Source organism: Castor canadensis, chromosome 18, assembly GCF_047511655.1.
Source record: "Castor canadensis chromosome 18, mCasCan1.hap1v2, whole genome shotgun sequence".
Lineage (NCBI taxonomy): Eukaryota > Metazoa > Chordata > Mammalia > Rodentia > Castoridae > Castor > Castor canadensis.
In genome coordinates, this window is record NC_133403.1 from 28,898,273 (window position 1) to 28,925,872 (window position 27,600).

The 27,600-nt window shown below is 49.0% G+C and overlaps 1 protein-coding gene across 5 annotated transcripts in view; it reads right to left on the reverse strand.

Annotated features, from left to right (window-relative positions):
• The window catches only part of Wscd2 (WSC domain containing 2), a 113,072-nt gene that overhangs the window by 79,358 nt on the left and 6,114 nt on the right, over nt 1–27,600 (reverse strand). Inside the window, exon 1 of one of the 5 annotated variants that reach the window (XM_074061368.1) lies at nt 7,450–7,528. The exons of 3 other annotated variants lie outside the window; for them this stretch is intronic. The gene's annotated coding sequence lies outside the window, so the exon portion shown is untranslated. Of the gene's footprint in view, nt 1–4,732; nt 4,834–7,449; nt 7,529–27,600 lie in introns of those variants that run through there. One more of the 5 variants, XM_074061367.1, reaches the window with a different exon arrangement.

Here is a 27,600-nt window from a genome sequence, read left to right on the forward strand (position 1 = left end):
CAGCAGCTCTGCTCATTAGATTCTCAAACTAGAGAAGCCAGTCACACATCCTTCAAAAGGACAGCAGATAAAATTGAATAGAGGTCAGGTGGGGTGTCTCACAGCTATAATCCCAGCCACTGAGAAGGTAGAAAATCAGTAGGATAAAATTCAAGGCCAGTCTGGGCAAAAAGTTAGTGAAACCCATCTCAACAAATAAGCAGGGTGGCACAAGCCTATCACAGACACGAGAGCCACAACTAGGAGGACCGTGGTCCAGGCTGGCCTAGGAAAAATCATGAGTCCCTACTTGAAAACTAACTAAAAGCTAAAAAGATTGGAGGTGTGGCTCAAGTGTGAGGCCCTGAGTTCAAATCTCTGTACTGCCCCAAATAAATAAGCAAACAAAACAGAAGTGAAGGCTTGTGCTCTTCAGTGAATGGAGTACTAAATGAAAGACCACAAAACAAATGCAGAATTCTGGACTCCAGGGGCCATGCCAACCACTCTGTCATGGTCCTGGGCCATGGAGAAGACTGTGACCCTCTGGGATGTCAACTCAGTTGTCATCAATGTCACCAGGTATCACTCACTCATTTACTATCTCCTAGACAGCCGTTTCTTCAGGCATCATTTCTTAACTTCTTCTCTGTGTAGACCTCTGTTTCCGATGGCTGCAGTAATTATCACAAACTTAAACAGCTTAAAACAACACCATTACAATTTTGGTGGTCAGAAGTCAACAGTCAAAGTGTCAACAAGGCTGGCTCCTTCTGGAAGCTTCCAGAGAGGATCTGCTTCCTGCTTCTAACTTTGCCTACATTCCTTGGCTTCTGGTCCCTTCTTCCCAGCACTTAACCTTGTGCTTCCATGGCCACATCTCCCCCAACTGACTGACCTCCTGCTTTCCTCTATAAGGACTCTTGATGACACTGAAGCCATTTGGATAATCCAGAGTAGTCGCCCATCTCAAAATCCTTAATGTAATTGCATCTTCAAAGTCCCTCTTGCCATGTGTAAGTGCCATAGTCCCAGTGATGGGCTCTAGAACATGGACCAGTTTGCTGGAGTGGGATCATTACCCAGCATTTCACACTGAGAAAGCATGGTGGAATCTGGTCAGATCTGCACCGGTTCAGATAACTGAGCTACTGCTTACTGGCTTCAATCCTTGGGGGCTCCATTTCACCTCTTTTGAAGTCTCAGTTTTGTAGCCTTTTCAAAAGGCTCTTTGGGTGGCTGGAAGGAGTAGGTGAAATGACAGGTGTGTTAGTTAACATGGAGCCTGGCACACAGCCTATGTACACAGTGAGTAAATGAGTGAATGATGTCAATGGAAAAGACCATGTGCTAAGTGCTGGGCACGTGACTACTCGTGCCTGTCTGACTTCAGCATCCTTCAGATTTTCCCTGGATGTTCCCACGGTCTGGACCAAGTCCCAGAATAAGGGCACAGAAAGACCTTGTCTCCAGACCTTGGCTCACACCCTTGCAGGGCACATTGACACAGGTGGAATGGAGGTCCAGGATATCACTTCCATCTGAGTGTGAAGTGGTTGGATAAGTGAGTTCCCCCAGCCTACTCCAAGGTGCATGAACTTGACAATTTCATCAGACACTGCCTCAGGGTCTACGACCCCTCCCAAGGAGAAGGTGGGATTCTGACATCCAGGACTTGCTGTGTCCCTTCAAGGGAGAGGCTGGAATCTCAAAGAAAGAAGTGGCCAGTGTCATCTGCAGTTATGGAGAGAATCTGGAGCCACCAGCCCCTTGTCTTCACCAGGCTCTGTGACCAGGGCCAGGGCTTGGCATGGACACATGTGACTATCTCTTCCACTTGGCTTCTGTACATCTTGCTCTGTGAGGTTCAACATCCCCAAGTGTGAAATAGGGTCAAGGTGACAATGCACCATGAGGTCATTGTGAGCTCTGCATGTGATGCATTTTGCTAAGTATCTCCTGGTTCCTGGTGATTCATGACCTTCCCTTCCCCAAGGTACATGCAAACCACAGAGCAGAGAGCAGCAGAAGCAGTGAAGACAGTAGCACAATGGGTGTACACATTGAGCCAGGCTCTGTGCAAAGCCCCAGTTTACTGTATCAGTTTACAGAGTTGTCAACAAAGTACCACATATCAAGTGGCTTAAGCAACAGAAATGAGGGTTGGCCCAGTGGCTCAAGTGGTAGAGCGCCTGCCTAGCAAGCAAGCGGCCCCAAGTTCAAATCCCAGTAACACCAAAAAAAAAAAAAGAAACAAGAAACAAGGAAAGAAAAAGAAAAAGCAGCAGAAATGGTCTCACAGGTTTGGAGGCCAGAAGTTCAAGATCAAGGTGTGGGCAGGATTGGTTCTCCAGTGGTGTAAGGGAGGATCTGCTCCAGGCCTCTCCTAGGCTTTGGGCAGGTGGCTGGCACTCTTTGGTGCCCCTTGGCTTATAGAATCACCATCCTCATGTCTGTCTTGGTTTCTTTGTGTTGGTCTCTTGTGTGTGTGTCCATCCCCATTCCCATTCTAAATGGGCACATGTCCTATTGGATTAGGACCCAGCCTGCTGTACCCTGACTCCATCCTAATCTAAGTAATTGCCCTGTAGTGACCCCATTTCCACATAAGGTCACATTCTGAGGTCCTGGGCATTGGAACTTCAATACATGAATGCGGCGGGGGCACAGTCCAACCCACTATCACCCTGTGCTACTTAGCTTTCTGTTTCTGTGACTAAATACCTGAGAAAAACCACCTTAAAGGAGGAAAGATTTATTTTGGCTCTGGGTTTCAGAGGTTTCAGGCCATGGTCACCTGGTTCTGCTGTTTCTGGACGGTGGTGAGGCAGGAAGCATGCGGTGAAGAAAAGCTGCTCGTCTTATGGTGGCCAGGAAGCAGAGAGAGAGAGAGAGAGAGAGAGAGAAAGAGAGAGAGAGAGAGAGAGAGAGAGAGAGAGAGAGAGAAAAGGATGGGGGCAAAGATATCTCCTCCAATGGCACTCCCCCCACCAGTGACCTACTCCTTCCAACTAAGCCTCACCTCCTACAGTTCCCACCACTTCCCGATAACCCATTCAGCTATGACTCCATCAATGGATTTAATCCATTGATATGGTAGAGTCCTCATGATTCGGTCACCTCTGAACACAGTTGCACTGGAACCAAGCTTTCAACAAGTGAGCTTTGGGGAACATTCCAGACCCAAACCATACCAAGCCTCTGAATGCAATATGACATTTTCTTACCATAGCTTGGCAAGGTAGATTGCAATCAATATCTCTATTTCACAGATGAATAAACTGAGGTTTGGGGAGGTGGAAAATCTTACCCTAAACCACAGACACTATGTATGTACTGATGGCACCAAGATTTGACTATCAGTCACACAATTGCAAACTCCATTACCTGACTGTCTCCTTATGTAGGCTTCATTAATCTTCCTAATAACTCAGAAAGGTGGATTTGGTTATTATTTCCACTTTATAGATGAGGAAACTGAGGCTCAGAGAGGTACTGGAACAGAGCTGAGGACTGCACAGCTGGCCAAGGGCAGAGCTGGGATCTGCACCCTGGTACCTGCCTTGCAAGTTTGTGCTGTTGACCTCACTCATCTACACCTGTGACCTCAGGGCTTCCAGTGCAGCACAGTGGAGTAGAACATAGTACAGTACACAGGCCATCACTGACTTACGATTACTCCACTGACACTATTTCAACTTTACGATGGTGTGAATGTGATATGCATTCTGGAAAAAAAAAATCACACTTCCAGTTTTGAACTTGGATCTTTTCCCAGGCTAGTGATATGTGGTGCAATCCTTTCTGCTGATGCTGGCTAGCCACAGCCACCAGCATCTCCCAGTCAGCCATGTGGCCACAAGGGGGAACAACCAGCACTGTACAGTGGGCTGCCTCGCTGAGATGGGTGTTCTGTAGGTCAGGTGTATTCAGTGTGTCTTCACCATAGGCTACGTTAACTTATGCTGGGCTTAGCAGGATGTGACCTGCGTAAATCAAGGCGCATCTATGTTGTGTTGTATTATATGACACATCATGTCACATCACGCCATACCATACCCTTAAAATACGTGCTCTGTTACACACCACAGCAGTCATGCCAGATACCATATCATAGTTATCATATATCATGTCATACCGTATCACATCATGTCACATATAACTACAGAAGGCCAGGACGGATTGAAAGCCAGCCCTGCCCGCCCACCCTCCAGCTCTGTGCTGAGTCTTAGGACCAATCCAGTCCAGGAGTCCCCATCCCTGCCCCTCAGAACTCACAGTCACACTTCACTTTCACATTGGGTCCTGAACGAAGCTCGTACTCAGCAGCCTCACGGGAACCTCTCACGGGGACCTCCCAAGGCCAAGCAGCCCAGCCGAACTCTAAATTAACTCTAAACTGTAACGAGCGAGCCTTGGCTCTCCTGTGGCCATGCTGTGACTACAATGTCAAGCAGATCCTCTTTATCTCAGCACAGGGAGAACCCAGGAGTTCCTGCAGCCAGAAACATCCCCGGCAATACAAGCCTTTGGATTCTGTTTCCATCAGCTTCCCACAGCCATCAGGGGCTCTAAGAGACAGGAAGACATGTCCTCTGCACCTCCACCACGAGCAGAACCAACCCCTAGTCTAAGAATACTAAAAGCCCCTCACTCTGGCAATGCCAGCAGTTGGAGCGGGGCTCTTGTCATCACTAGTGCATTTATTCAGCAAGACAGCTATTTGTCACTTGTGAGTTTGGGGAGCATTTACTCAGTGCCAGGTCCTGTGTGCTAGGGAGACAGAGATAGCCAAACAATCCTTGCCTCCCCAGGATTCACCATCAGTGGCCAGAGGCTGCTGCAGTGTTGGTGGCTTCAGCTTAGCTGCTTTCCTCATCTGCAGAATGGACGTAAGCAGGAATTTCTACCTCAAAGAGTTTCAAGGACTAAATGAATTCATATAACCAAGGGATTTTGTACAGCGATGGGTACTCAGAAAGCTTGAGGTGCACATTGGTTGTGGTCACCATCAGGGTTGGATGGGGAAGCACAGAGGGTCATGGAGGACTGGATGCAGAAGACATCCAGAGTGACATCTTAGAAGAAGATGAGGTCCTGAGAAAGAACACCTGAGGTGGAATGAGGTGGTAGGACACCTATTTGGACAGGAAAAAAGGCTGGACAGCAACAGAGACAGCAAAGAGGCTATGACGACTGCAGCTTGGTGAGTTGTGATTGTGCTGGGGAGCCACAGCAGGTCTTACACAGTGGTTTGTGATTCAGGAAGAGCTCTGGCTGCCATGTGGAGGATGTTACAGTATGCAGGCCACATAGAGGTGAGCTGCATCAGGGTCGCTGGGGTGAGAGTATAGGTATTAGACACAAAGATACAAGGAAGATAATGACGGGATGTTGGATCCAAGCAGGCAGGGAGAGGTCTGTTCATGGCTCTCTCCAGTACCTGGCACGTTTTAGGTGCTCTATAAATATGTGTGGATTAAACAGGTGAGGGAGAAAGAGGACATGAGGACAATGAGCTAAACAGAGAGACACAGGGCTGCCCCCTTTCTGCCTGTGTCTGGGCAGTGTGCTCTGGCCTTGAACCTTTCCCATGATCCTCTGCAGCTGCTACCTGCCTGAGACACTCCAGAGGCAATTTAATCTCTGGGTGTCCAGTTCTCTGACTCCCTCCAGGGAGGGGGTGAGTGGGGTGAGTTGCTGCATTAGCATAAATTATTGACCCAGAGCTGTGGTGGCACCTAGGGACTTTGTGTTCAGCAACTCTGGGGCTCACAGCCTTGGGTAATCAGGAGGTATGAGCTGTGCAGAGGACATAAGATGGAGAGCACAGGATGGTAGCTGGCACTGTACAGCCTTAGGCAGTGCAGTGGTTGGGTGTTCAAGTGGCTTCCATGAGCCTCCCACAAGTTATAGGGAATCTTATTTCTCTTCTTAATTTCAAGCAGGAAGCTTGACTTTTTGTGACATGTGGGCTCAGGAATACATGGGCAGAACAGATATGTCAGCCGTACACGAGTGAGAGGCTGCCTTGGTCTTTATGAGAGTCCGGGCCAGGCCAAGTCACAAATGTAAAGGCCTATGGGGTCAAGAAGGGGGGGTGACCTGTAAGCTGACATGAAGAAAGAATGGAAGAGCCAACACCCCTCTGAAGAGAGGTGGGGAGAAGCACCTGCAAGTCAGCCCTAGCCCAGGGTGGCCTGGGATATCAACATATGTCAAGAGATACTGGACATTTGGATTTTTATAGAAAACAGTGCACCATTCGGCTTTTAGAAATTAGATTTTTTTTATATATAGAAAATGCAGAACTATGGAGCTATAAGAAGATCAGTGGTTGCCAGGGGCTCGGGAGGAGAAAGAGAGGAACGAATGGGGACACAGAGGATCTGGGAGTCGGGATCTATTCTGTACGACACTGTGAAGATGGACACATCTTGGTGACTTCCACAGGTCAGCATGACCCCTAACAGAGACAACTGGCTTCAGGAATAGCAACGTGTTAATACTGGTCCACAAAAGGCTGTGGATATCCCACACTCATGCAAGGTGCCAATAATAGGGGAAGCTGGGTGAGGGATTGAAAGGAGATACAGAAACTCTCTGTACTTTCTGCTCAATTTTCCTGTAAACAGACCTGCCCTCCAAAATAAAGTCTATCTTGACAATCAGAAAGCAAACGAACACCCCAGCAAGCTGAAGTAAAATTATCAATTGCACTTTTAACAAAGTGCAAACTTTGTTAAAAGCTTATTGGTGAGCAGGTGATTTCTCTGGGACAAAGGAAAGGTCAGAGGTTGTCAAAAAAAAAAAAAAGTCCCAGCAGTGACCGAGGGAACATCTGCACAGAAATACTAAGTGGGTCACAGTACTGGTGCTCCAAGCTCAGTGCAGAAACAGCAGAGCTTGTAAACTTGGAGGAAGGAAACATTTGGGATGGGGTCCAGGGGAACAGGTAAGGCCCTGGGGTTATCCCTCCATCCTGATGGAGAGCTTTAGTAACAACTAGGATTAAGTTTCTTGCAACTCAGTAGAGATTCCAAGTTGAATTTGACCTAAACTAGTTAAGAAAGTTGGTATTTCTGGTACACCTGAATTTGGGGGCTTAAATAGATTTTGTGATACTTCCCACCCACACCTGTCTGCCTCAAAGGACGTCAGCAGCTGCCAAACCAGATTGTTCCATGAGCTGGACCCGAAATACAGAGACAGGGCTGGATTTCAACCCATTCTTAGAAAGGCTCTGTTTGCATCCAGCCAAAAATCACCTGTTGATTCCGATACTACCAGGTCCAGCTTTTGAGAAAATGAACATCTAGGAAGAAATGACAATGTGCCACTTCTCAGGGTTGTAACAGCTGTCATTGGTTGGGCAGGGGACTGAGCTAACCCAATTGGCTAACCCGGAAACAAACCCATCACACAGAGGAGGACCAGTTTGGGGATGCTAAACGGTTAGTTTCAGATTACCTAGTAGGAAGTGGCAGGGCCAGGCTCCATCACAGATTACAGGCTCCCTTTCCTCTGCTGCCGTCTTTACCTCTCCATCTGACGATCTGTCGCACAATGCAAAGCAAATAAAAGAATCTAGTTTTCTGTTCATGTGAAATTATTAGTTTTGATGAACTCTTAGGAAGCATCTCCAAACACTTTCAAAACGCTGTATTTGAACAATCTTAGAACTGGCTCAGATGGCGTCTTGGTTCGGGGTGGAACACAGCATCGGTGTGTGTGTGTCAGTGAGTATTTCAAAGAAACCACGGGACCACGTCATATATGAGTCCGCAGCAGTATCCTGTATGTACTGAATGGTTGGGAGAGGCAAGAGGTCTTATCAGTTCATCTACATCTTCCCAGACAATGTGGGAGGTGGGCTGATAACAAAATAGCATTGGTAACGGTTCATATTTAGGGAGTGTTAGGAAATGAGGCAGGCTGCGCACTTTGCATGGATTATCACATTTAAATCTCACCACAAACTTCCCAAGTATTATCCCCATTACTGATGACAATCCTAAGGCTCAAACAGGCCCAAGTTCACACAAGTGGTAAGTGGTCAAGCTAGGGTTTGATCTCAGTTCTGTCTGGCTCACGGAGCCCATTTGCCCACCACTAAATTTTCTGAGACTTTCAGTACTGTGCAGAGTCTTTCTGTAAGTACTGACCTCTTGGATGATCATGTGAATCATACTGTCATTCCTTCTGCCAGTCAATCAACAACCAGATAATACATTAAGTCCTTATTCTAGGATTGGTGTGCGACTATAAGGCTGAAAAAAATTTAGCTTCCCTCCTGAAAGCCTTGACTGATATGTGTATATGGGTCTAAATATGTACCAGGAAAAATAATAAATCCGGTTTTAGAGCGAGGTGGGCCTCTTCGTGCCCCAACAGTGCTCCCACATAGGCAAGCTGTCTTCCATGCATGTTAAAACCTGCTTGGGCTGCATCCCTGTCTCATTATGGACTCACAAATGAACTAATGAAAAAACTACATCATATCTGAGCTGGACAGAACCTCAGGAATTGCCCCCATCACACAGATGAGGAAACTGAGGCCCTAGGAAAGAATGAATCTTGGCTGAGAACACAGAGTAGATCCAGAACTCAAACACAGGTCTCTTCAGAATTCTTTTGTAACTGCGGGTTGGGATTTGGGACCAGGATTTTCTCTGCCTTGCCTTAAAATGCCAACGGCCGTGCAGTTATTTTAATGGGGATCATTGGAAGCATTGTAAGTGAGCATCAGACCTCCATTTTACATGTATCGCCACTTAGAAAGAAGCCGAGTAAAATAGTGAGTTGATTTAAGATCCATTTAAAGAAAAACATGTGGCTCTGGGGACATTCTTGAAGAGAGATCAAGAAGTGCTAGAGGTTGGGAATACCATTAATCCAAAAGAAAGATGTTACTTGAAGGGTGGGGGGTGGATTTTAGATTCTTGAGCACAACCCTGGGAGGCTATTTTCCTTAGGATGCCTCCCACCACCTCTCTGTGGTAGGCAGAAAAATGCCCCCCATTGGGTTTGCATCACGTCGTGTAAAAGGAAAACCTGCAGTTGTGACTGAGCTCAGGATTTTGAGATGGGGGGGCTAGTCTGGGTGATCCAGGGTCAATGTCATCATAGGGTCCTCAGAAAGGAAAGAGGGAGGCAGGAAGATCAGAGCCAGAGGAGAGGTGATGACAAGCGAGCCCAGACTGCTGTGATGGATGGCTTCGGAGATGGAAGGGGAAACTCAGCCAAGGAAGGCAGAAAGCTTCTAGAAGCTGGAAAAGGTGAGGAACTAGTTTTCCCTTAGAGTCTTCCAAAGGGACTTGGTCCAGTCCATACCTTGACATCAAAATAGCAAGGCCCATTTTGGACTTCTAGTCTCTGGACTCAATCATGCGTGCTGTTTTTTGGTTGGTTTTGGTACTGTCATTAAGTTGGTAGTTTTTGTTACAGCAGGGAGAGGAAACTTATACACCCATCAACATCCGTCTCCCTGGGACCATTTACCCACTCAGCTCACGCAGAGCCCTCCACCCTCCCTCTCAGGACCTCTGACAGCCCTACTCCAGTGACAGCAAGGGCTTCAGATTATCACTACACCTGTGCATGGAGCATCCTGCTTTACCAAGGCTGAGGACAGCCTTCCAACAGCATGGCAGCAGCCGAACACCGCCTCGCTCCTCAGATCCACTGGCTGTTGTCCATTTCCCCCTCCAGGTCCGCTCTTCCCCTTCTCTTCCCTGCTGTTGGCCAGGGGTGTTCTGTGGGGTTCTGCTCTGATGTGATAAGCTTGGCACCAGCAGAAGGTGGTCAGGACATTCATTCTTCCCCAGCTCCTCTCTCTCTCTCTCTCTCTCAATATCTCAATCTCTCTCTCTCTCTCTCTCTCCTTCTCGATGGAGTCCCTCTACTGAGGAACATGAGGCTGTGGCCCTATCCACATAGCTACCTTCCCAAGGTTCCTGCCATTTACCTTTCCGTGCCTGGAGTGGTAACAGGAACCACAGTTATTAACTCTGGGGTGCTGTACCACCCTTGTGATTCCCACACGTTTTGGGCGAGCCCTCGCCTGGCACCAAAATCTCCATGGATGCTGCAAAGGATGCAGATATGCCTTCAACAAGTTACATTGCTTGTCCAAGGTCAAGAGCCAGGAAAGGAAGAGCCAGCGCTGGAGCCCAAGTCTGTCTTAAACCCTTGGCCAAGAGGTTGCCAAGGTGGATCACGGGCTGTGGGCTGCATAGAGCCAGAGCAGTTTTTATTAACTCATTTTTCATTCCCAACACACAACAATTGGGGAGTTTTTCAACACGAATCCAGAATTCCTGCTTCGCTTGAAAGATAAACTGAACCAGCACTGTTCCGAGTGTTTTGTGTTTAACTCCTTGATTCTCACAGTAACTCTTCAAGGTAAATATTAGGGCTAATTCAATTTTAGGCATGGAGAAACCAAGCCTGGAGATTCAAGTTGCTTGTCTGAGGCACTCAGCTGGTACCTGTGACAGAAACATGGCACACTGGCTCTGGTATTGAACCTCCTGACAAGAACAGACTGCGCACACTGTCCAAGGTCTGTGCCATTGCCTGCCTGGCCCCCAAAGGCATTTGAGTTTGTGACTGTTTCCTGGGGCTCCATCATACCTTCAGGGGAGGAAAATCCAAGTCCTCAGGTTTCTAGGATAGGCCTAGTTAATTCCCAGGGGCTATCTTTACCCTGGAGCTGTGAAGAGGGGACTCAGTCACCATCCTGCACATGGCTCACCATGAAAACGCTATGTCAAGTTCAATGTGTCCCACCCCACATTTATCTGGCTACACCACATATTTCTGATTAAGGCCAGCGCCTGACTGGAGCCTGTGGGAGCCCAGGGCTCCCATCCCTGTGTCCAACAGCACACAGAGCCCTTGTTCTCCCGGCACCCCACCCTGCCCTGCTCAGGTTGGATTCTTGCCTTGGGCTGAATGGGCTCTAACTTTGTCCTTCCTTGGCCACCATTCTCTATCAAGCCTGCCAGTGGGAAACAGAAGCCACGCAGGGGCACTTTCTGAAAATCTCTGAAATCAGAGCTGGCTAGGCCTCTTACTCCTGTGCATCACTCTCAGTTTCTTCTGCGCGTCCCTGGGGGGAGGGGAGACCTGCTAAATGCTCTCATTGTGAGAGTAACCAAAGCAGCTGCTGCCTTGCCTTGAGCTGGACCCAGGAGGGTAGTGAAACCCGTAGGAGGTGGCCAATGACTCTCTTATCACTGAGCAGCTCTCCCTTCTGGCCCCAGTGTGGGCAGGAGGAAGGCAGGGAGAGAGGGAAAAGAATTTCTGGAAAGAACTGGTTTGATCTCAGGGGAGGCAAACACACATTCTAGAAAAAGATGAGAAGTGTTACCAAAGACAGCAATTAATTGGTCATAACCCTGTAAAGTGGGTTTTCATCTCTGAAAACTCTTAGAGATCAGACAGGGAAGGAGATCAGTTCTTTAGTGGAAAAGTCCCCAGCGAGTGCCTTGGCTCATGAGTATTTATGTGGCACTTCTGTGCAGAGGGAGTTCTGGGAGATGCCTGGAGGGCTGCATGGATGAGGAGGCATGGGAAACTGGGCAGGGTTAAGCTTAGATCCGAATCTTGACTTTGATTCTCATTGGTTTTGCACTTTGGGTAAGTCCCTTTCCTCTGGGCATCGATTTCCCCAGGTATAAAAAGAAAGGTGGGTCAGGATGCACTCGGCCCACCCACCCGTGATCTTCAGCCTCTACAAGGGGTGACAAGGAGGCTTGTGCTGTTCATGTTTTGCCCTATACCAATCTTTCTTCCCTTTCCTGGCCAACAGAGCTCCTGTCTCTGAGGGCTGTCAATCCCCTGGGATTTGTCCAAACAGTGGTCCTAAGGGATCAATGTTGTCAGCATCTGGAGAGTGTTTGGCTGTCCTAATTAAGAAGGAGGTGCAACTGGCACATAGCAGGTAGAGGCCCAGGACGCTGTTAACATCCTACGGTGCAAAAGATGGTCCCCCTACCCCTCCAGCAAGGAATGAGCTAGCCCCAGCTGTTAACAGAGGCCAGGGTCAGGAGCCCTGCAATGGGAGATAGGTCAGGAGTCTGATGGAGAGGTGAGGCCTCACAGGAGGCAATGTGCAGGAGGTGTCGGAGGGCGGTGGAGAGGCCTGGAAGGTGAACCAGGCTGGACCTTGACTGAGCAGAAGCTGGGCACTGGTGGGGTGTATGCCTGAACCATTCTTGGGGTGGCAACAGCCCAGATCAAGGAGAAGTTGGGGTCCAATGAAAGAGGGTGAACGTTCAGGCTGAGGGCCTTCTGGAGACAGCAAGGAGGCTGCCTGGGCTCCAGCCAGGGCCTTTCTTCCAGAGCTTCTCAAGAGGTCTGCCCAGGGGCCTGCCCTACCTGGGGACACTGGGCCTGGGGACACCCACACCACTTGAAGCCTGGGCCAGCACCCAAGGAAATGCAGGGCCAGCAGAAGGGTGTCTTAACGGAAGACCGACGCAAGGTCCCAGATCCCAAGCTTGCTGAGTACCTGCTGCCTATGCTGACCTGCTCACCTCCCCCCTTCACCTCTGTACTTGCTTCCCAGCCAGACAGCATGTGTGTCTGCCACGCTGTCTCTCTTTCTTCTATAGGACACTGTGAGGTCGATCTCACCCTGGCATGTCCTTCCTCAGTCTAAGCTCATCCGTCCTTCCCACCCCAGCCTCCACTTCTCTTCCTCAGAATGACCCTTTTGGTTTTGTTGTTGTCGTCATCCTTTTTGGTTTTATGAGACAGGGTCTCATTATGTAGCCCAGACTGGCCTCGAATTCTCCATCCTCCTGCTTCAGCCTACCAAGTGCTGGGATTACAGGTGCACATCACTAGGCCTGGCTAGAATAACCCTTTTGATGCCCCAAATGAACATGGTTTGTGTGTTATGTTCCTATAACACTCCAGCCTTTCCCTTTGAGAAGGTCAGTTACCTTCCTTAAAATGATTTATGTATTATTTACCAACTGTCTGGCCAGAGGGGAAGAATGGCAAAGTAGTAAAGAAAGAGCACATCCTTTGAGGCAGGAGGAGGCAGAGGTAGGAAGGTCATGGTCTGAGGCCCACCTAGGTAAAAATGAGAGACCACATGAAAAATAACAAAAGCAAAAAGGACTTGGGCTGTGGCTCACATAGTAGAGCGTGCCTGCCCACTGAGCCAGAGGCCGTAAGTTCAAATACCACACTGCCAAAAAAGAAGGAGGAGGAGGAGGAAGAGGAGAAAAGAGTAAGAACACAACCCAGGTTCAAACCCTGGCTTTGCCACACACTGCATGACACCCCCCCCGCCCTGGCAAAGCAGCTCACCCCCCCAGTCTCAGTGCTCCACCTGTGAGTGGGGGAAATGGTGCCAGTCCTCCTGGCGCTGTTGTGAAGATAAAATGGGACCGTTTGCAACCTGCCTAGCACACGTCATTATGACTATTACTGTTACTGTGCAGTGGTTAAGAGCACCAACTCTTCGGCCAGGCATATCGTAAATCCAGAGGTATATGAAACATTTTGTCTCCACAGAGCACCCATCTGCCCTTCCATTAAGGCTGGGCACGGAAGGTGGAGCCTTAGTTTCCTCATCTGTGAAGTGGGCTCTTCATGGGGTTTCCTTACATAGAGCTTGGTTGCCCAGAAGCCAAACAGTTTTGACCATACTGAAGCCCCCAGGATGGCCTCTGGGGAAGTTTCCACAAAGAGGGAGGAGGTAGCCGGGCACTGGTGGGTCAGGCCTGTAATCTTAGCTACTCAAGAGGCAGAGATCAGGAGGATCACAGCTCGAACCAAGCTGGGCAAAGAGTTCATGAGACCCTATTTTGAAAAACCCATCACAAAAATAGGGCTGGTGGAGTGGCTCAAAAGTGAAGGCCCTGAGTTCAAGCCCAGTACCACAAAAAAAAAAAGGGGGTATATAAATGTGGAGAGATAAACCCACCCCCTCTGCAAAGCCACTGCTGTCATCTGGGTTTAACTAAACTCACTGAGAGTCTGTGGGTAAAAAGAAAGAAAACCCCTGCCACTGCTCAGAGGTTTGCAAGGTGGAGGATCTCGACTGCAGATCAGCTGTGACTCTGCCCATCCATTGGCCAGGAGTTCAAGGCTGCACCAGAGCTGTCACATGACCAGGAGGCTTTGTGAATTTCACTGGGTCTCCTGCAAGTGGCTTTGAAGTGAAGCTTCCCAGAATTAACATGTTAGTGAGGAATCCTTTGATATTTTCCTCTCCCTCTAGACAGAAGGGAAAGGCAAGGCACAGGGGGAGGCCTGTTACCTGAAAGAGGTTGTGCCCCTTACCCTGCCTTGAAGACAGCTTAAAGGAGTCACACAAGTGGGCTCCACTCCAACTGTGTGACTCTGGACAATTCACTCCACCTCTCTGATCCTCAGAAGTCCAGTTTGAATAAACAGGATTAACAGCCAGCTCCTGCATAGTTAGAGGCCTTGGAGGTATGAACCATCATCTTCTAGCACAGTGCCTGAATAGTCAAGGTTGTACAGGCCAACCTTGACCTCCAAAGACTCTATTCCACCTGGATCTACCACTCATTACTGTGCGAGTTTTACTCACGTCACTTAAAGTCTTTGACTCTTGGCATAGGATGAAAGGAGTTTGAGGCCTAGAGAGGATAATAAAGCAGGTGGGCAAAGTGTCCCAAGAAACCCAACCCAAGAGCCTTACCTGTTATCCCACTCTACCACTGAACTACTTCCCACACCCTTCCTTCTACACTGCCTCATCTCCATGTCCCCAGCCCAAGCCATCATCTCCTGTGCCCCTACCTCTTCCCTCCCTCCCTCCCTCCCTCTCTCTCTCTTACACCTTCTCTCACTCCTTCCCTCACTCTCTTACTCCCTTACTTTTTCCCCTCCTCCCCGACTCATTCTTTCCCTCCCTCCCTCTCTCCCCTCATTCTTTTACTCAGTCAGTCACTCACTATCTCCCTCCCTCCCTTATTCTTTATCTCACTTACTCACTCTCTCCCTCATTCTTTCCCTCCCTCCCTGACTCCCACCCTCATTTTCTCCCTTCCTCCCTCCCTCCCTCTCTTTCTTACTCAGTTTCTCTCTCACTCCCTCATTCATTCTCTCACTCACTCACTTACTCACTCAACAAACATGCAGGGGTACTATTCCTAGCATTTGGGCTGTGGTGGGGACACAGACACCGCAGCCCTCCTGGACTTGCCTTCTAGTGCAGCTGGACAGGGCTTCTCTGCTTCTCCACTCAGAGTCATTGCGCTTCCAGCCCCACTGCCAGAGGCCCTGGGCAAGGTCTGCAAGATGGTGCACAATTTTTGGTCCTCACAATGGAGGGGTGTGTGCTACTGGCATCCGGTAAGTGGAGACCAGGGGTGCTGCTATAGGGAACATCCGACAACGCACGGGACAGCTCCCCACAACAAAGAAGAACTGGGCTCAGAATGGGCCAAGGTTACAAAGTCCTGCTCCAGAGCCAAGTAAACACCCTGTCCTTCGGGTTAGAAGGTGACCAAAGTACAGACAAAGCAGGGATGGCACTGAGATGCCAGGCAGGGGACAGATTAATGGGAGGGAGTTGAGTTTCCTAGGAGGAGAGAAGGAAGCTGAAGATGACTCTTGTCCTGCTCTCACTCTTGGGGTCTATCCTCTGCCCTCCTTTCCTTGTCAGTCCCTCCTCTGTGCTCCACACAGCAGTCAGGAAAGTCTTGGAAGGGAAAATCCCACTGTTTCCCTTCCCCAATCCCCATCCATGCCTGGTGACACCTATGGTGACTCTAAGACCCACCAGGATATCATCCCTCCAGGTCCCCTTGTCCTTTGATTGATTCTCCTCCTCTCCAAAGGCTCAGTTCACATGCCATCTGCCAGGTAAGGAGAAATCTCCTCCCCCCACCCCGGGCTTCCTCTCGCAAAGTGTGGACAGGTCGTGCTGGGCTGTGAGCTGGTGAGGGTGGGCCACAGAACATTCCACTCACCATTCCAGGGGTCACCTGGGACTGGGGGGTCCCCAGATGGTGGGACATTCAGGACCAGGACGTGAAATCCCAGGCAAAACAAAACCAGTTGGTTGCTCTGATTAAAAGGACAAGGGGCCTCCCCACCCCCACCCAGACCTGGTGCAAGCTGGGCAAGTGCTTTACCATTGGGTCACAACCCTACCCCTCTTGTTTGCATTTCTGTTTTTGAGACAGGGTCTCTAACCTCATTCAGCTTGCCTTGAACTCTAGATCATTCTGCCTCAGCCTCCCCAAATAGCTGGGATTACAGCTAGGATCACCATGACGGTAAATGTTTCTTGAGTGGTTAGAAGGATGAAGTCATCCCCAATGGGGTCATAGTCCATACCCACTGGCTCAACTCTGGGACCCTCTGGAAGACTCCAACCCCAATCCAGCCTGATCCGAGCTTCAAGGCCTTATAAAAACCATAGCGTTGCTGTTTGCCAGCCAGGGCTCAGATTCAAGGGCAGAGCCCAGAACCCTCTCTCATCTACAGAAGGAAGATCCAGGTCTGGGAGAACAACCAGGGCTGCAAGCACAAAGATCCAATTCCTTAGACCTGGCTGCCTGCTCACTGGCCTGGGCCCCTCTGTTCCAGGCAGGAGCCCTGCCCAGCCTGTCACCTGACCCACCACCCAGGACAGCTTATCTCCCTGCCTGTTGGCACCCTGAAAGGCTAGAGACTTGACAAGGCGTCTCCAGTTTTATTTTTCTCTTTTTTCCTGTTTTCTTTTATTTCTGCGGCAATGTACACCCCTCCCCCCAACCTTATCACATTCTAGAAAGGGGGTCAGTTGTGTCTGCTGGGCAGGTGGCCAAGACAAAAGATACTGGGCTTGTTTTCTCATCACTGGAGGGCTTATGGGGCAGAAGGGACACACACCACTTCATATTAGGATTTCATGCACCAAAGCTAGTTGAACTTGGTTTAAAACAAGATGTAAAGCCAGGTAAAGCCTGTATTTCCAGCACTCAGAAGGGGGAGGCAGGAGGATCAACAGTTGCAAGCCACCCTGGGTTCAACAAATAAGCAAATAAAACAACAACACCTCCATTCCCCAACAACAACAAACCCCCAGGATGTCAATGGGTGTTTCTGTGCACAGGGCCTGGGTGAGGTCCCCACAGTTAATTATCTATGGAGACCCAGATTTTCATAGGCCTCATGACCCACAAACACAAGAGGACAACAAAGGAAGATGTGCTGTTTGATGAATGACTATACAATGAACGCATACCATGGCACCACCAGCCATGGTGAAAAGCAACATCCCCAGCACCCCACATGCCCCCTGTACTCTCCTCTCCTCCTTCCCTGCTCAAGGTAACGCCCTTCCTGCTACAGTCTTCTCTTTCTGAACTCTCCACCTGAGCACGTGAGCATCTGAAACACGACAGTTTAGTTTTGATTTTGAGCTTTTTATAAGCAGTATGTGCTTTTAGTGTCTGGCTTTTCGCTTGACATTCTTTTTTGCCTGGCGTGGACATGTCCTTTTGCGGTGTGCACTGAAGGTTGTCATTGTTGTTGCTGTGTACTGTTTCACGGTGGTCTACACCTCAGTTTACTTCTGCATTCTGCCCTCATGGACACTTGAGCGGTTTCGGGTGTATTGTGGGAAAAATAAAATAACACATGTGGTCGTTTCTGTGGAGTGTGTCTGTCCACATGGAGGCTGCACTGTGCTAGTGAACACCACAGCTGTTCAACATGGCTGTGAGATTTTGCATTTCCACCAGGGCTGTGTGAGGGTCCTGAGGCCTCCTTTAACTTCACAACTTTTGTGGCATGCGTGTGACAGGCTTAGAGTGTGAGCTGAGGAAAGGGCGCAAACAAGTGCCACTCAGGTCCCTGGCCCTGAGGAGACAGTCTGGAAGAGGTGACAACGGTCAGTCAGATCCCCATGGGATTTTGTACAGAGCTTCAGGGGTGCATCTTTTTTTTTTTAATTCATATGTGCATACAATGCTTGGGTCATTTCTCCCCACTTCTCCCGCCCCCTCCCTTACCCCCTCACCCCCTCAATACCCGGCAGAAACTATGTTGCCCTTATTTCTAATTTTGTTGTAGAGAGAGTATAAGCAATAATAGGAAGGAACAAGGGGTTTTGCTGGTTGAGATAAGGATAGCTATACAGGGCATTGACTCACATTGATTTCCTGTGCATGTGTGTTACCTTCTAGGTTAATTCTTTTTGATCTCACCTTTTCTCTAGTTCCTGGTCCCCTTCTCCTACTGGCCTCAGTTGCTTTTAAGGTATCTGCTTTAGTTTCTCTGCGTTGAGGGCAACAAATGCTAGCTAATTTTGTAGGTGTCTTACCTATCCTCACCCCTCCCTTGTGTGCTCTCGCTTTTATCATGTGCTCAAAGTCTAATCCCCTTGTTGTGTTTGCCCTTGATCTAATGTCCACATATGAGGGAAAAAATATAATTTTTGATCTTTTGGGCCAGGCTAACCTCACTCAGAATGATGTTCTCCAGTTCCATCCATTTACTTGTGAATGATAAGATTTCATTCTTTTTCATGGCTGCATAAAATTCCATTGTGTATAAATACCTCATTTTCTTAATCCATTCGTCAGTGGTGGGGCATCTTGGCTGTTTCCATAACTTGGCTATTGTGACTAGTGCCGCAATAAACATGGGTGTGCAAGTGCCTCTGGAGTAACCTGTGTCGCATTCTTTTGGGTATATCCCCAAGAGTGGTATTGCTGGATCATAAGGTAGATCAATGTTTAGATTTTTAAGAAGCCTCCAAATTTTTTCCAGAGTGGTTGTGTTGTAGGCAGGAAAGCTGAGACTCAGAGAGGGCAAGTGACTCACCCTCAGCCACACAGCGAGAAGTGGGACAGCCAGAATAGGACTGCCCTCCCTGTGGGGGACAGTGACTAAATTCCCATCTCAGCCTCTGCAGGAGTTTTATCCCAGGAAATCAATGGTGTGAAGCTGGAAATCAGAGAGAACATTCATCATCTCAGGCAACATAACGAACTGCTTCTAAGCAGCCATACTGGCTGAATCCCATACACAAATGGTGTAGCTCAGAGTAAACCAGGTCCTTCTGGGGCCATCAAAGGGCTGCTGCGGGAAGCACATGACATGTCACCCAAGCTCCTCTCCAGTGCTCTTTGGGTCAGGTGGAATGGGCCCAGCCACACAGGAAAGCCTTGTTTAGCAAGCCAAGGTCTAACTCAGTTCCCACACTGCTTCCCCTGCTTGGTTCTCAATCTGCATAAATGGGTGGCCAATGTTGGTCACTGAGTAGATTTTGCTTATGACCTTGGAATTCACTTAATGAAAATTTAAAAAGAACACCTGTGGCTACCCAGGGCCAAAATCCTTGTGTGGAAAGAGTGGGCTGGGCTGGACAAACTGTGCACTGTCACTTGCCTTGGGGACCTGTCTGCCCCAGGAGGTTGCACCCTTTGAGCCATGGTTGCTTTCAGTGGAGAAGCAACACACAGGAGCCAGGCTCCCTGGTTAAGAACAGCTGCTTTTGTCAGCCAAAAGGGGAAGGGAGCGACCAGTCCAAGGTGACCTGCGGTTAGTGGGCTGTCCAGGCCGAACCACCAGATCACGGGATGCCTCCAAGTGCCTTAAATACTCTCAGAGCCCCAGCCTGGCCTGCATGACTGCCAGGACAGCAACAGTCAAGGTGGCAGCTGGTGGCAGTCACTGAGCACCCTCCATGGTGGGAGCAACATGGACTCTGTCTCCTGTCCTTAGAACTCTGAGAGGGGGACAGGATGGCTTGTCCATCCACCCTTTTAATCTGGACTGTAGCCATCCCCTTCTTTAGTTAACTAAAGTCCCCTGGGGACTCATCCCTCCCTACTATCAGTATTTGTGGCTCAGGAAGCCACAAAGGGTGATTCAAGTCTACCTCACGCCAGCCTCCAGCAACTGCGGTTGTTTGCAGGAGGCCACAGGTCTCCGTTTCAGAATTGCTGGAGCTGGGTCTGCAGCTGCTGTAATGTATGTCTGAAGTTGATGATGGGTTTTGTGTCCCAAAGAAAAGAGCCAGCCTGAGAATGATGTCCACAAGAAAAACACAAAACAAAAACAACAGTGCCAAAAAGGACAAGGGCGGGAGGAAAAGAGAGACAGAGAGAGAGACCTATGGCATTGTCAAGTTCCTGGATCCAGCCTAGTCTGAAGCTGACTGATAGTTACTGAAGTCAATGTGTTCCCTTCTCTGCCCGAGAACAGCAGAAGGTAGTGCTATTTAAGTTGAGCTTTCTATCACTTAGGACCAAAAGAACCTCTAAGAAGGTGAACACTGTCATTATTTCCACATTACTTATGTGTAATCAAGGGTTAAGACATTGAGGCAAAAGACTCAAAGCCACCGGCTTTGAGTGAACTGGCAGCATTTACACTGAGCTCTGTCCTGTGCCTCAAGCTGTTAGATTAGAGTCCTTGGTCTCCACAGTCTTGTCCCCTGCCTCCAGGAGCTGGGAATTTTGAAACTGCACGTGCTCAGAACTGCTGGTGCCTTGTGGTGTGCTGGGGAGGCCAGGGTGGGAGGGAAAGAAGGTGCTCTGAAATGAAACATATAATTATTATTTAAATCAGTTCATATACCATAAGGAAGAAAATCAAAGCTTTCTGTGGCATTTCCCCAGTGCCATTTTTAATTCTATCTTATCAAAACACAGCTGGGATTTGTTTTTCAAAAAGAAAAAAAGCGCTCTTTTAACAAAAAAAATTCTCTAATACAAGTTAAAATAGCCATGGGCCACCAGGTGACAGGGGAGGAAGATGGGGTTTTTAGCAGATTACAGACTAAGGCGTGGGTGCTTGCAGGCTTCTGCTCCCTGGAAAGGCTGCGTGCTTGCTTTGCGCTCTGTGTAATGAGGCTCCTTGTGAGATGTCGGTGGGCTCCCTCCCCACGTGCAGAGTGGGGGTGCATGGGGGTGTCAGGCAGGCTTGTTTCCTCTTGCTCTGGTCAGGGCTTAATGGAATCATCTCACTTCTCCCCACTACTCATGCTCATCAGCTTCCCACTACTGGAAAAATAATAAAATAGCAGAATTCTCAGGCCCAACACCCTGAGGGCCGTCTAGGTTACTGGGCACCAGTTCCTTTCTACTTCAAAGCCCAGCCAGGTACCAGTGGCTCACCCCTGTAATCCCAGCTACTCAGGAAGCAGAGATCAGGATCGTGGTTCAAAGCCAGCCTGGGCAAATAGCTCATAAGACTCAATCTCAAGAACACCCAACACAAAAAAGGGCTGGTGGAGTGGCTCAAGGTGTAGGCCCTGAGTTCAAGTCCCAGTACTGCAAAAAAAAAAAAAAGCCGAGTGTCCATGCCTTTTGGTGTATTTCACTCTCTTACCTTCCTCAGGGCCTTTGCACATGCTGTTTCCTCTGACTCATATTCTTCCCATCCTTCTTCACCTGGCTGACCCTACTCCCGCTTCCTCCTTCAGACCCCAGCTCCTTTTCCCTTTCTTGGGAAGCCTGCCGTTCCAATGATGTATCCCCTAGCCTCATCTACTTTCCTTCCGGGAGCATGTGCCCATGGGACCACAGCTCGTTTTGCCGTAATTATAGGTAATTATATGTAATCACTATTACACTGTCTTCTTTTTCTCCACTGTCTCTAACAGGGCCTGCAAACAGTTGAACAAGCAAATGGGTCCACCTGGGAGGGATGGGCATTGTGGCACTAGGATGGCATGATTGTCTCAACACCTGGGACCTTTCCTGCGCTGTGTCTGAGTCTCCAGCCCATGCTCTCCAAATGGTCTGGCAGTCTGTCCACCTGTAGATCTGTACAGCATTCTGGGGATGAGGGCTGGGGATGTGGCTCAAGTGGCAGGGAACTAAGCCTGAGCCCCTGAGTTCAATTCCCAATATTGACCCCCCGTCCCAAAAGTGATTATCAGTAAAATGTGATCTATGAAAATGTGTGTGTGTGTGTAATGGAATATTCCTGTCTCAGAAAGGACATGTGACCACATAGATGACCCTGGAATACATGAAATCAGCCAGTCACAGGACAACGGTGTGATTCTGTTCACATGAGGTTCCCAGAGTGGCAAATTTGCAGACAGAAAGCTAAGAGGTGGCTGCCAGGAAAAGGGAGGATGGGGAGTTGGTGTTCAGTGGGGACCGTGAGAAAGTTCTGGAAGTGATGGTGATGGAGATGGAAGGAGGTAACGGTTCCTACAACAAACTGTGAAAGAACTCACAGTCACTGAACTCTGTTCTAAAAACTGGCTAGCGTGATCAGATCTTGAGTGTGTATTTTGTTTGAGGTTTTTTGCAGGGGTGGGGATGGAAACTGGCACCTTGCACATGCTGGGCAAGCACTCAACCACTGAGCTACATCCCCAGCCTTGTGTGTATTTCATCACAAAGTGAAGACCTGGAGAGGCACACCAATCTCCTGAGGCCAAACATGGCTGGCAAGAGCCTCACTCAGGTCCTCAAAAGAGGCAGGAAATTCAGAGGTAGAGGCAGAGAAAATATGGTCCATCTAAACGCGGGTGGCAGTGCACTGAGGCTGAGAGCCAAGGAAAGGTGCGATGCCTCAAGATGTTGGAAAAGTCAGAGCAGTGGATCCTCCCCAGAGCTTCCATAAGGAACACAGTCCTGCTGGTCCAATGTAGATTTTAGACCTTCTGAACTGCAAGAGAACGAATCGGTATTGTTTAAGTCAGTACATTTGTGGTCATATGTTACAGCGGCCACAGGACGCTCAAACACACGAAAGTAGCAGAAAATCATGGGGCGTGGGACCGTCAAGCGCAGGAAGCAGAAGGTCCAGGTTGTAGTCCTAGCTCTGTCACCTGCCAGTTCAGGAAGACCTCAGACAAGCACCATCTTTGCAATGGCCAGGGGTGGACAAACTGGTGGCTGCTCCTGGGATACCTCAAGCCCTGTGAGAAGGGGCAGTGAGCTCAGATCCTGCAGGACTGTGATGAGGACTGACAGGCCATGTGGGAACAGCAGAAGTCTACCCAGAGGTGATGGGGAGCAAGGGGCAGAAAAACCCAAGGAGGTCCATGGAGAAGCCACCACCCAGCTCTTTCTGAAGGACTCAGACTGATCTTCTAAAATGATCTAATTCCTCAAAGCAGTGAGACAGGCAGAGCAGCAAGTGGGCATAAAAGACATGGAAGATCCTGGGGTGGTTGATGGGGATAGACCTGATACCGGGAGAGTCCCCACACCTTATCCTTCATCCAGCTGTCCTCACCCTCTGCTGGGACCCACCTCCAACAGGTGAAATGAAAGCCGCTGGGAAAAGTAAGAAGACCACTTGGTGGCACTGACATAACTGGGGCCATATGCCATACCCTGTCCCAGTCACTGAATTGTCACACAATCTTCCAACAGGTATGACCACTATCATCTCAGTTTTACAAAAGAGAAAACTGAGGCACACAGCAGGTAAGTCCTAGTCCACAACCACTCAGGAGCAGCAGAGCCAGGAGTGGACCCAGGGCAGCTGTTTTAGGACATGGCTACAGCTGCGTCACCGTTTCCCTAACCCATGCTGGGTTTCCTGCTCCTATTCTGAGCTGAAAGCTTTCGAGACATGAGGTCACATCACCTCTGTGACAGTGCTGGGCTCACCGTCCCTTTTCGCAGATGGGAAAACTGAAGAACAGAATGGTGATCAGAGTCCTCAGTGCTTCCTTCTATTCCTTTGCTGAATCCTTGTGGGTCTTGTGAGTTAAGGGACTTTTGCCTCCACTTTATGCTGAGCCTCGGAGAGGTTCATTCACTTGCCCAAGGTCACACAGACATGAGGTATGAGCCCAGGTCTGTCTGGGCACTCTTCCCTTCCTTTCCTTTCTGCTGTGACACCACTCTCTCCAGGTGGAGGTGATGCGCATTTGAGGAAACCCTCAGAAGAAACTCATCCTTCTCTCTCCTCCCATGGAAATGACCTGAATCGGGTCCAAGGTCCCAGTCAGTTAATGTGTCTTTTCACCTCCCATCACAGCTTTTCACTGCTAAGCTAGGTTCCCAGCCACTACTGGCTCCAGCCAGTCTCTGAGTTTCTGTTATTTAAAAATCAGCTGTGCCCTGTCCTGACTTCACATGAACTTGTTCTCTTCCCATTAAAAATAAAAATAAAATGATAATAATGACGAATACTTTTCTGAGCCGGGCATTGTGCTAGCATTTTATGTGAATTAATTATTAAGTGCTCATAGCAGTCCTAGGCAGAAGCTATTATCATCCCACTTTATAGATGAGAAAACTGAGGCACAGGGATTAGATACCTGCCCAAAGTCAGACAGCAAGCAAGAGACGAGTCTGGGCCATGACACCAAGCAGTAGAGTCCAGAGCTTGTGCCAGTGACTCCTGTACCACACAACTTCTCACTGCTTTACTCTGGGGCACATCCCACCCTTGCCCTGTGTCCCCACCCCAAACTGAGTTGGACGAACTCTGCCAAGGTATGGGCTCTGTTCAAAGTCCCCAAGTCAGAAGACCTGACATAAAACTGGAGACAAGAACACCTTCTAGATCACCACAAGCCACTTAGCCATAGTAACTCTAAAAGTAACTAATTTGCTGGGTTCCAGTGGCGCACGCCTGTAATCCTATCTACTCAGGAGGCAGAGATCAGGAGGATCAAGGTTCAAAGCCAGTCAGGGCGAATAGTTCACGAGACCCCTATCTTAAAAAACCCTATCACAAAAATTGTGCTTGTGGAGTGGCTCAAGGTGAAGGCTCTGAGTTCAATCCCCAGTAGTGAAAAAAAAAAAAAAAAAAAAAGAAAAGAACTAATTCCTCCCCATGCAACCATTAAACTTTACTGGGAGGTAGACCTTCTCCAAAGCCCAGGGAAGGATCCAGGAAGAAACTCACACCTTCCTATTTTCTTTCCTTAAGTGGTAAAACTGAGGCAGCTGCTCTCAGCCTGGGACCCAAGAATTATGAGTTTAGATAATAATCAGATCTGCCTCTCACAGATGCATGAAGGATAGAACTCTTTCATTCAGTCTCTCAACAAACACTGAACACCTACCTAACATGGGTCAGCTCTGTCTCCTGAAACAGCTGGCAGGTCAACAGTGCTGCCATTCCAGCACCTGCCTCTCCTCTCCTCCCAGGAGACAGCCCCACCAGCTCCACCCAGTCGAATGCATCTCCCAGCACAGGACCCAGAAGCTCAGACAGGAAGCAGGCACCCACTACTGGAGTGCCAGATTTGTGAATGGCTGCGCAGACAGGTGAAGGGCCACAGCAATACGCTCACAATCCAAGTTAGTCACTCAAGTACAAAGAGGAAACCTATTGGAGGTACCAGCTGATCTGAGGAAGCTATAGAAACTGGCAAGTTCGGGTCCCCACTGGTCCTGAACAGAAGCCCAAGAAGGCTGTAGTGTTAGGAAGGATTTTGGTTATTTACATCTTCTTCTGGGTATAGTCAGATGTCACCTACCTGACACCATGCAAAAAAGAAGTTTCCAGACACCTGGGCTCTTCCACAGAAGCACGGGTTCCTTTGTCCACGGGACCACAGTGCTGACTCCTCATCCTGCTGCTGCCTGCTCAGCAGGGCTCAACTGTTCTTGGGGATATCGCTGAGGCCAAGCGTCCCTCTGTCTTTATCACATGAAGCTGAGCACAGGCTACTGAGATGGGATCGGGGTCATTTGACCCCCTCCACTAATTTTCTGTTGGTGATTCTTTTGTTTCTATGCTTATTTTTATATAAGCACCCTGTTCAGCCTGTCAGCTAGCTGTTCCCTGGCTGCTCCCACTGTGCCTTTTCTACCGTCCCACACACTTCTCCTTTGCTCCTTCTGTATGTTCCCGTCCTGGGAAATGAGGTCACTGAGCTCACAAGAATGGTGCGCAAAGGAGGAGGAAGCTGGTTCTGAGCGAGGACACAGTGGCTCTTTCCCCACGCGGATGCTGGCAGTTAAATTGCACTACTTTGTTTTGTTTTATATATGCTTGAGTTTCCAGGATAAATGGCCTATAGTTTCTATGGTGATACATCTGAGAGCTCTGTGAAGACGAGGACCACGTTAACAGAGTGGGGCTCGCCTCAGAGGTGACTCAAGACAGGGAGTGAGCCAGGCACCAGTGGCTCATGTCTATATTCCTAGCTACTCAGGAGGCAGAGATCAGGAGGATCAAGGTTCAAAGCCAGCCTGGGCAAATAGTGCATGAGACCCTGTCTCAAAAAAACCCATCACCAAAAATGGCTGGTGGAGTTGGTCAAAGTGAAGGCCCTGAGTTCAAACCCCAGTACCGAAATAAAAAGACAGGAAGTGACATGGGTGACCCGCAGCCTCCAGGCCACTATTCATCACTGTGAACAGGTGTGGCTCCAGCTTCCCAGAGGCTCAGGGTGTTTCTATGAACCTGGAAAATCAGAGCCTATAAAACTCAGGCCCCCACATGCACCTGGGTCATCTGCCATTCTGTCCTGTAGAGGGCTCCCAGTTGCTCAGAGCCACTTGTATTCCCCAGCCACCAGCCTCAAGAGCAGATCCAGGTTTGCAGCCCTGAAGCCCAGGGAGGGTGGACCCTGGCCCGACTCTGGCCATTTCCACCTTATTAAGTGAGAAGAGAGAAAGGGATGAATTTCTCTTGAGTTGGTCCTCAAATGCTCATCACCTCCACCTAGAAAGACAGTGGTGTCACAGCAGAGACGTGGACTTTGGGGTGAGATGAACCTGGGCTCAAACCTTAGCTCTGCCACTTACTGGCTGTGTTGTGTGGCCCTGGACAAGTGAATAAGCCTCTCTGAGCTTTAGTGCTCTCATCTGTAAAGTGGAGACAGGGATCCCTTAGCTCACAGGAGGGAAGGGATTTGCTCAGGGTATCTTCACTTCCCACTTAAGAGCACTTCTTGCCTCATACTCACAGGACAGTGCTGAACTTAAAGGAGTCAGCAAACAATACAGTACTTGGTCACTGAGCCAGAAACATTAACATTTAGACACGACAAACACCATGATGTTGGCGCTGGAAGGGGACACAGCTGTCCTCCCAGATGTCCAGATGTCACTTGTCTCTCACTGTCTAGCTGGCCTTGGGAAGTGTCTTCCCTCTCTGCGTCCCTGTCTTTCCATCTAAGAATTCTCCAGCTCACAAGTTCAGGAGCTGCTGGCCTTTCCTGACCCTCTGGGCTCCTCCCCTGCAGAGGATGGAAACCCATGTCACCTGATCCACGAGGAATCAACCAAGTTCATTGATTACTTGCCTTTGTCTTCTCTCCCTTGGCCATGGCTCAGAACCCTGGCTGGGATCGTTAGCTCAGGGTTCAGCACATTTTTTTTTCCAGTAAGGAGCCTTATCTGCATTTCATATACCGTCTGTGATATTAAGTAGCAATGCCACCTGCCTACTGCTCAAGAGCAGCCATAGACAATATGCAAATGAGTGGTATGACTGGGTGCCAATAAAACTTCATTTACAAAAGCAGCTAGTGAGCCAGATTTGCCAATTCCCTGTTCTAGATCATTCCAAGCTGAGCCAACACCTCCTCTGGGATTAGGGGAACCAGCTTGTGCTGATTTATGTGAGACCCACCCAGTTTTAGCAATGGAAGTCCCACATTCTAAAATTAACTTCTTGGTTTCAGACAAACCAGGATGATTGGTCACCCTCTTTGGGGTCCCGAGGCTCCTGGCTTCTTCCATAGCAGCT